Source organism: Tachypleus tridentatus, chromosome 8 (assembly GCF_004210375.1).
Source record: "Tachypleus tridentatus isolate NWPU-2018 chromosome 8, ASM421037v1, whole genome shotgun sequence".
NCBI classification, from domain to species: domain Eukaryota; kingdom Metazoa; phylum Arthropoda; class Merostomata; order Xiphosura; family Limulidae; genus Tachypleus; species Tachypleus tridentatus.
In genome coordinates, this window is record NC_134832.1 from 129,207,927 (window position 1) to 129,215,123 (window position 7,197).

General features: G+C 34.5%; 1 pseudogene; it reads left to right on the forward strand.

Annotated features, from left to right (window-relative positions):
- Window positions 1–3,960: 3,960 nt before the first annotated feature.
- On the forward strand, window positions 3,961–4,958 carry LOC143224283 (C-reactive protein 1.1 pseudogene; annotated as a pseudogene).
- Window positions 4,959–7,197: the final 2,239 nt, after the last annotated feature.

Below are 7,197 nucleotides of genomic sequence, written 5' to 3' on the forward strand. Positions count from 1 at the left end.
TCATTGTTCAGTCATTTTCTTCAGCTCTTACTCAAAAACACTGTTTTACCTTTTAATTTTTGCATTTTGGGTATTAATTTAACCTGTATTTAAACAAAATATTTAATTTAATTGTGCTTCACCATATTTTTTGATTAATATTTCTTTCTAGTTGTTTGGACTCGTAGTTTTCTCGCTATTACTCTCGGTTTGGTTAATTACCACGTTTCATGTTTTCATCGATTAACAGGTTTTTATAATTTTTTTGTCCCTTTCCCTTATTCTTTACACACAGCTTCTTATTACTTTTATTATGATGATTTCTCTAATTTTGGTTTAATCACCCAAAATAATGCTAAAGATCAAATTACCTAATTATCACATTGCCAGTTTGAGTATTATGTACATATATTTTCACGTTATTGTGAACCACGACATTGGTTCATAATAGGGGTTGCACATACATTTTCCAAAACTCCAACAGAACATTCAAGAAAAATAAACACCTTAAAAGGAAGACTTTTTTTATAAAACAACACTCAAAACTTTCTTTTTTCCATAGTTAGGTGCCACCCAAATATTAATAAAAAGCAATATAAGTGATTTTCCTTTTTTTTAATTATTATTAATTAATATTATTGTTTCACAAGTCTAAAGGAAACTCAGCTGGAACGCTGCAAATGACCATGACCTATTTAAAAGTTGATTCTTTTACATTGAAAGTGGTTTTATGTGGTTATACGAACATAATAGATGTTATGTTGTTCTGGGTAGCTGCCGCTTTTCTACTCGATGCATGTTAACCTTGTTCACACATAACCTCGGGTACAAAGCCACATGGCTCAGCAAGTAGTTTCTTTAACAAGCACGAAGCTTTACATACAGTAGTGTTTTAAATGTCATTGTTTAATTTGTAAAGGCTGATTTTTTACTGGTAAAATACTGCACACGCTTAGTGAGGGTTGTGTCTTAAGTCTATATACTTACAATTTGCTATGCATTGTAAAAGCCAAAATACAAGATGGTTAAAGCTTGAGAATATTAAATCTACAAATAGGGATCGCAAAAAGTAAGGAAACAAGGTTGGTGATGTACTGCTGACAGCTTGTTCAAGGTACAGATCCGTCTTATAACTCCATTATAAAATTATTGCAAGTAATATATACACTAGAGTGCGATCAGCACGGGATTTTTGCAAAGCAAAGAGAGAAAAGTTTTTAATATAAATGGACTTCTGAGAAATTTTCTACGTCCTTCACTTTCTGACATCAAACAAAAATCTAGTGTTTTCCTAGTGTGGGCATTTGTTGTTTTTTTCTAGCCACAACTTGAAACTGCCACGTGAAACGTTCCTGATTTTGACGTTGCATGACGTAACTCGAGCTTACTATTTTGTCATGGATTACCGTGACAGTGTTTCGGAAACTTTTTAACACCGGGCAATTACCATAGTAGATTTTCCTACTTTCTATTGTTTATTATACTGAGTGTATATTCAGCATTTATTACCACTGCATGTAGTTTTGTTTGTTTGTTTCTAGCGTTGTAAGTCTACAAACATACTTCTGTAGCAGTAGAAAGCCTGTTTGTTTCTTCATTTTTTGTTTGTTTTAATTTCGCGCAAAGCTACACCAGGGCTATCTGCGCTAGCTGTCCTTAATTTAGCAGTGTAAGACTAGAGGGAAGTCAGCTAGTCATCACCATCCACCTCCAACTCTTGGGCTACTCTTTTACCAACGGAAAGTGCGATTGAGCGTCACATTATAACGCCCCCACGGCTGAAAGGGTAAGCATGTTTGGTGTGGCTGGGACTCGAAGCCACGACCCTCAGATTACGAGTTAAGTGCCCTAATCACCTGGTCATGTCATGTAGCTATTGCTGTTGTTAAGTAGTTGGTGTTAACGGTAGTGGTTGTGAGTGTTGTCAATAAATTGTTGTCTATTTTACATACAGTATTTGTGTCGCTTTATTCAAGCAAACATTTGTGCACAACAGGCTGTTGAAGAGCACACATATGTGTCATATAGACCTAACAAGGTAAACATGTAACTGACTCTGCTTAGATTTATTTATACCATGCTGAATTATCTTAAAAGAAATATTATTCAGTTATGATGAGAATACTTTGTTGCTGCTCGTTCACCGTTACATTACTCTGTGACAATGATGGAAGCCAGTCTTAAATCTTCGCTTTCAAGATGGCCTTTAGAGAACAACTTTGCATTTTGTTTGTTGCATGTCTGTATACATTTTTTTATTGTGTGTTTATTTATTTTGAATAGGTTTAATGAGGCGGTTTGGTGGGAATAAAAGCCAATGCAGTAGTAACCTGTAAAACAAACATGTACCAGTCAACGGAACGCACATGCACATATGTACCATAAAATTTATTCTCCATTAATGGACATAAAAAACTAACAAAAGAAATTACTAACAACTGTTTCATTTATAAAGAGGAAAAAAATTAAACAAAATGCAAGAGATATAATTTCAAGCCGACTCTGAAGAATAAACAAACTAGGCTTTAAATAGTGTATACGTTATATTTCAAGCTAAAGATTCCTATTTTGATTCCACGTATACAGTGCTTACAAGATGCTCTAATTATTTCATTTTATTAATAGTTGATCAGTACTATTGATACTTCCGTTATCATTCAGGCTAGTGACTACTTACAGTTTAAGTATTACATTATCAAGTGGTTATTTATTATTTTATTAGATTATAATATTAATAATTAGTTACCAGGCGTTTCGGTCAGTAGTTTTCACAGAAGTTTGAAACAGTTTTAACCAACGTTTTGACAAGTTAAACGATACATCGGCTATAATCAGTTTTGGTGAGTGGTTTATTAAAATTTTGGCAATTGTTTTGTAATACATTTGCCAGTGGCTGTATAATGTTTATATTATTTCAGTTGTCGATCATGGTTATTGATTTTGTGTTGTTGTTGTTGGAAACTCATCATGGCGTTTAGAGGTTGGTTGAGGTTTCAGTTTTAGCCAACATTTTTATGACACAGATTGATTTTGATTATCATAAACTTATTTTGATAGAAGCTTGTAAGTTTTCCGTATGTTATAATACGGCTTCAATACCACACTTCCCAAAATTAGTAAAGATTTTGGGTTATTTTTATCCTAGTTAAAATAGTCTTCTTAACAGTAACATCAACTGGTGCGATTTGCAAAGTCGAAACAAATTAACAAATTATTAATTAATTATTGGTACCAGAAAAAAAAAACATTCTGTATTTGTTATAAGAATATATTCGTAATGAGTGAGACGTTCCAAAATCGTTGTAAATATTCTCTCAAAAATGTAAGTAAAACTTTAAGTGAAAGAGTAAGCTATTGCGTTGCGTTCTTTTCTTGAGTAACGTAAACTCAGCCGCATTAATTCTAACTCTGTCGTTAATCTGAGTGAATAACTTAAATGTATATAATGTTCATACCTGAGAAATGAATAAGTTGGCAGTACTTGATCCAAACTATGATTGTGAGATGAAAACTTCGACCAATATAGCTTATTCTGACAGTTGAAATGGAACGTTCTATAGAGCTGATTTTGTTAAATTATGTGCATTGTAAACAAATGTTTTCTTGGAAAAACTTAATTAACCGTTCCTTTATTATCGTACTGTGTAACTATGTCATGTTAACAATTATTTTAAAAAAAAAATCAAGCAGGGCTTCTGTATGCCTATCTTCATTTCGAATTGACTGAGTCCACATTCTTGATTTACCAATGTATCATTTGTATTGAGCTAAAGGCGTCTGTTTCAGTTAGGTTTCACAAATGATCACGTGATTTTTAGCGGAATAATTAAAACACCTGTTACATCTGCTAGTACAAGAAAAAAACATCAAATCATCGTTTCACTTATTTTCACTCTTCTCTATTGGTTGTTTAAACTGGTGCATTACAATTTATGAGATATATAAAAACGTAACTTAATGAGTTCGAAGAAATCGGCAGGCAGGACACAAAATCACCAGCCCAGCGAGCCCTAAACCATACATTGATCTGAACGTTGTCTAACCAACATCAACGAGTCCTAGACCATCCATTGATTTAAACGTTGTCTAACCAACATCAACGAGTCCTAGACTATCCATTAATCTGAACATTGTCTAACCAACATCGAAATGTTGAGTATTTTTGTCCTAATTCTAGCTTGTGTTTCAGTTCCTTCACTAGTGGATGGTCTGAGAAAGGGAGAATGCGGTACAAAAGCCACGTTTCACCGATCAACAATGTTAAACTACCCTCGTTTAATGATGACCCGATCCCTTCCATATCTGGACGAGTTCACACTGTGCTTCTGGGTGAAGATAAAGGGTGCAGTGAAAAGGTCACACTTCATTTTCTCCTACGCAGTCGGTAAAGGTATAGACAGCAACGAAATCCTGGCATACATTGACTTAAGCTCTTCAGATCCACAAATTAAGATAGTTGTGGCAGGAGATCTGGGTTTTGTGGCATGCCCTGCCTTCTCTGTCGGAACGTGGCACAAAGTTTGTATTACCTGGCGGAGTCTAGATGGAAGCGTAGGATTTTTTGTAGACACAGATTTATGTAGTGATCAGGTGAAAGGTGTAGCAACGGGAAAATCAGTTCGATCAGGAGGCGTTGTAGTTCTGGGCCAGGAACAAGATAAAGTTGGTGGTAAGTTTAACCCTCGTCAGAGCTTAATTGGTGATCTAATGCAAGTCAACTTTTTGGATACCTATTTAAACAACGATCAAATTCAACGTACCAGCTCCTGTCTCAGTCAGGCCTGCAAATATAGTCCTTGTTGTTACAAAGACGAAGAAATCAAAGGAAATATAATCGATTGGCTTCATACAGAATTTATGGCTTATGATGGAGTTTCTTTGTCTTCATCCACTGTTTGCAAATAAAGCTTTTTATTATAATCACAAATGATTTATATTATATGTGCGTATTTGAATTCGAAAGATAATTTCAAGGACCAAGTGACAATGATTTTGGTAGCACTGCTAAATGTATCAAATAATACATATGTGGCCCTGTTAAACTTACCAAATATATATATCACAGTTCAATGCAATAAAATGGTTATTGTATCTTATTATTGTAGAAGAGTGTGTAAAATTTATTATATAGGATAACAAAGACGTATAACAATACACGTATAAATACTAATACAAATATAGACTGAGAATTAATATGTATGATATTAAATATTATTACGAAATACTTCGTCACCATCTTTACATTTTACACTTCATTACTTGTATTGGTTTGAATATCGCGCAAAGCGACACGAGGGCTATCTGCGCTAGTCGTCCCTAATATAGCAGTATAAGGCTAGAGGGGAGCCAGCTAGTCATCACCACCCACCGCCAATTCTCGGGCTACTCTTTTACCTACGAATAGTGGGATTGACCGTAACATTATAACGCCCCCACGGCTGGGATGGTAATATTATAACGCCCCCACCGCTGGGAGGGCGGGCATGTTTGGCGCAACGCGGGCGCGAACCTGCGACCCTCGAACTACGAGTCGCACGCCTTACGCGCTAGGCCATGCCAGGCCTAACGTTATTAGTACTTCCTTTATAAATTATTCCACGCTTAAGTATTAATACCGTCTGGTAATATGCATTTTTGTCATTGTTCAAGTTTAACTCATAAGCATAACTTATAATAAGTCATTATTATTGTCATTATCTAACGGAATCTAGCGTTATATAACCTAATATTTTTCTAATTGTTACATTTAAATTAATTGCATAAACATAAAGAATATACACGACAGACGAGAAATATACTATATACTAAATATACTTTCTACTAAATATACTATATAATAAATATACTATATGCTAGTTACCTTTCACTTCTTGTTTTTTGCTGTTGATTAAATTTAATACCACTCTTTATAATAAAGTTATCAGTAAATGAATAATGTCTCCCCTCCCAAGTGGCACAGCGGTATGTCTGAGGACTCACACCGCTAAAAATGGGTTTTGATACCCGTGATAGGCAGAGCACAGACAGCTTTTTGTGTAGTTTTCTGCTTAATTAACAACAACAACTTAAGCAATGCATTTTTGTACGCATAATAATAAAAAGCGCAAAGCACTGTTACAGTTTAACTGGCTTTGAAACCAATACAAGAGAAATTTAAAATAACTCCCGCACTTGCTCGATCTGAGCTCTGCGAGATAAACTTTCAAACTGAATAATAAATTGACAAAACTCCGAACAGAAAACGATGTAATATACTGTAATTTGATAGAATTATACTTTAGCTTTCTATTGTTTATAAATAATACAGTATTAAACATAAGAGAGAATAATGGACAATTTATGAAAGAAAGAATGTGACATATGGGCGTGACAAGTGGATATAACACTGTAAACAAACAAGATTGAAGGCTATAAAATTATGCTTTACTTCAGTAATAACTATACTATAATATAAAAAAATTACGTCAAATTCCATACTTCTTGTAGGGGTGGTAAATAATTAGATAAAAGGAGAATCCTAGAGAGCAAATGTTACAATTTTCATATCAGGGGAGACTGAGCATTTAAACAAATATTTCCTTGTAATATTAATTTAAACTTTATATGATATTAAAATTTGATTTATTAATTTCGTTTTGATGTCAAGTTTATTCCGTAAGCTCGTGGTGGGCAGAGCACAAATAGTCCATTGTGTAGCTTTGTGCTTAGTTTCAAACAAGCAAGAAAACATTTGCAGAAAAGGGTAACTGTAAGGAAACGGTTAAATAAACATTCTTTATATTCGTTCTGTTTTTAATAACAGACATTTAACACCGTTAGACTTCTTCCAAATGTTATCATCTTAAACCATGCGTCTCATGCTTAAGTAGAGTGAATATTTTTCTATTGTTTTCGTCTTTCATTTTACCCAAAATATTTTATTTACGAACGTATCAAATAAATTAATATTCTCACAGATGTCTATCTTTTTATATAGTCTGTATAAGGAGGACTATCTGTGCAAGCCGTCCCTAATTTACTAGTGTAAGACTAGAGGGAAGGCAGCTTCCCTCATCACCACCTACCGCCAACTCTTGGGCTATTCTTTTTCCAACAAATAATGGGATTGACCGTAACGTTATAACGCCCCCACGGCTGAAAGGGCGAGTATGTTTGGCGCGACGGGGATGCGAACCCGCGACCCTCAGATTACAAGTCGCACGCCTTAACACGCTTGAC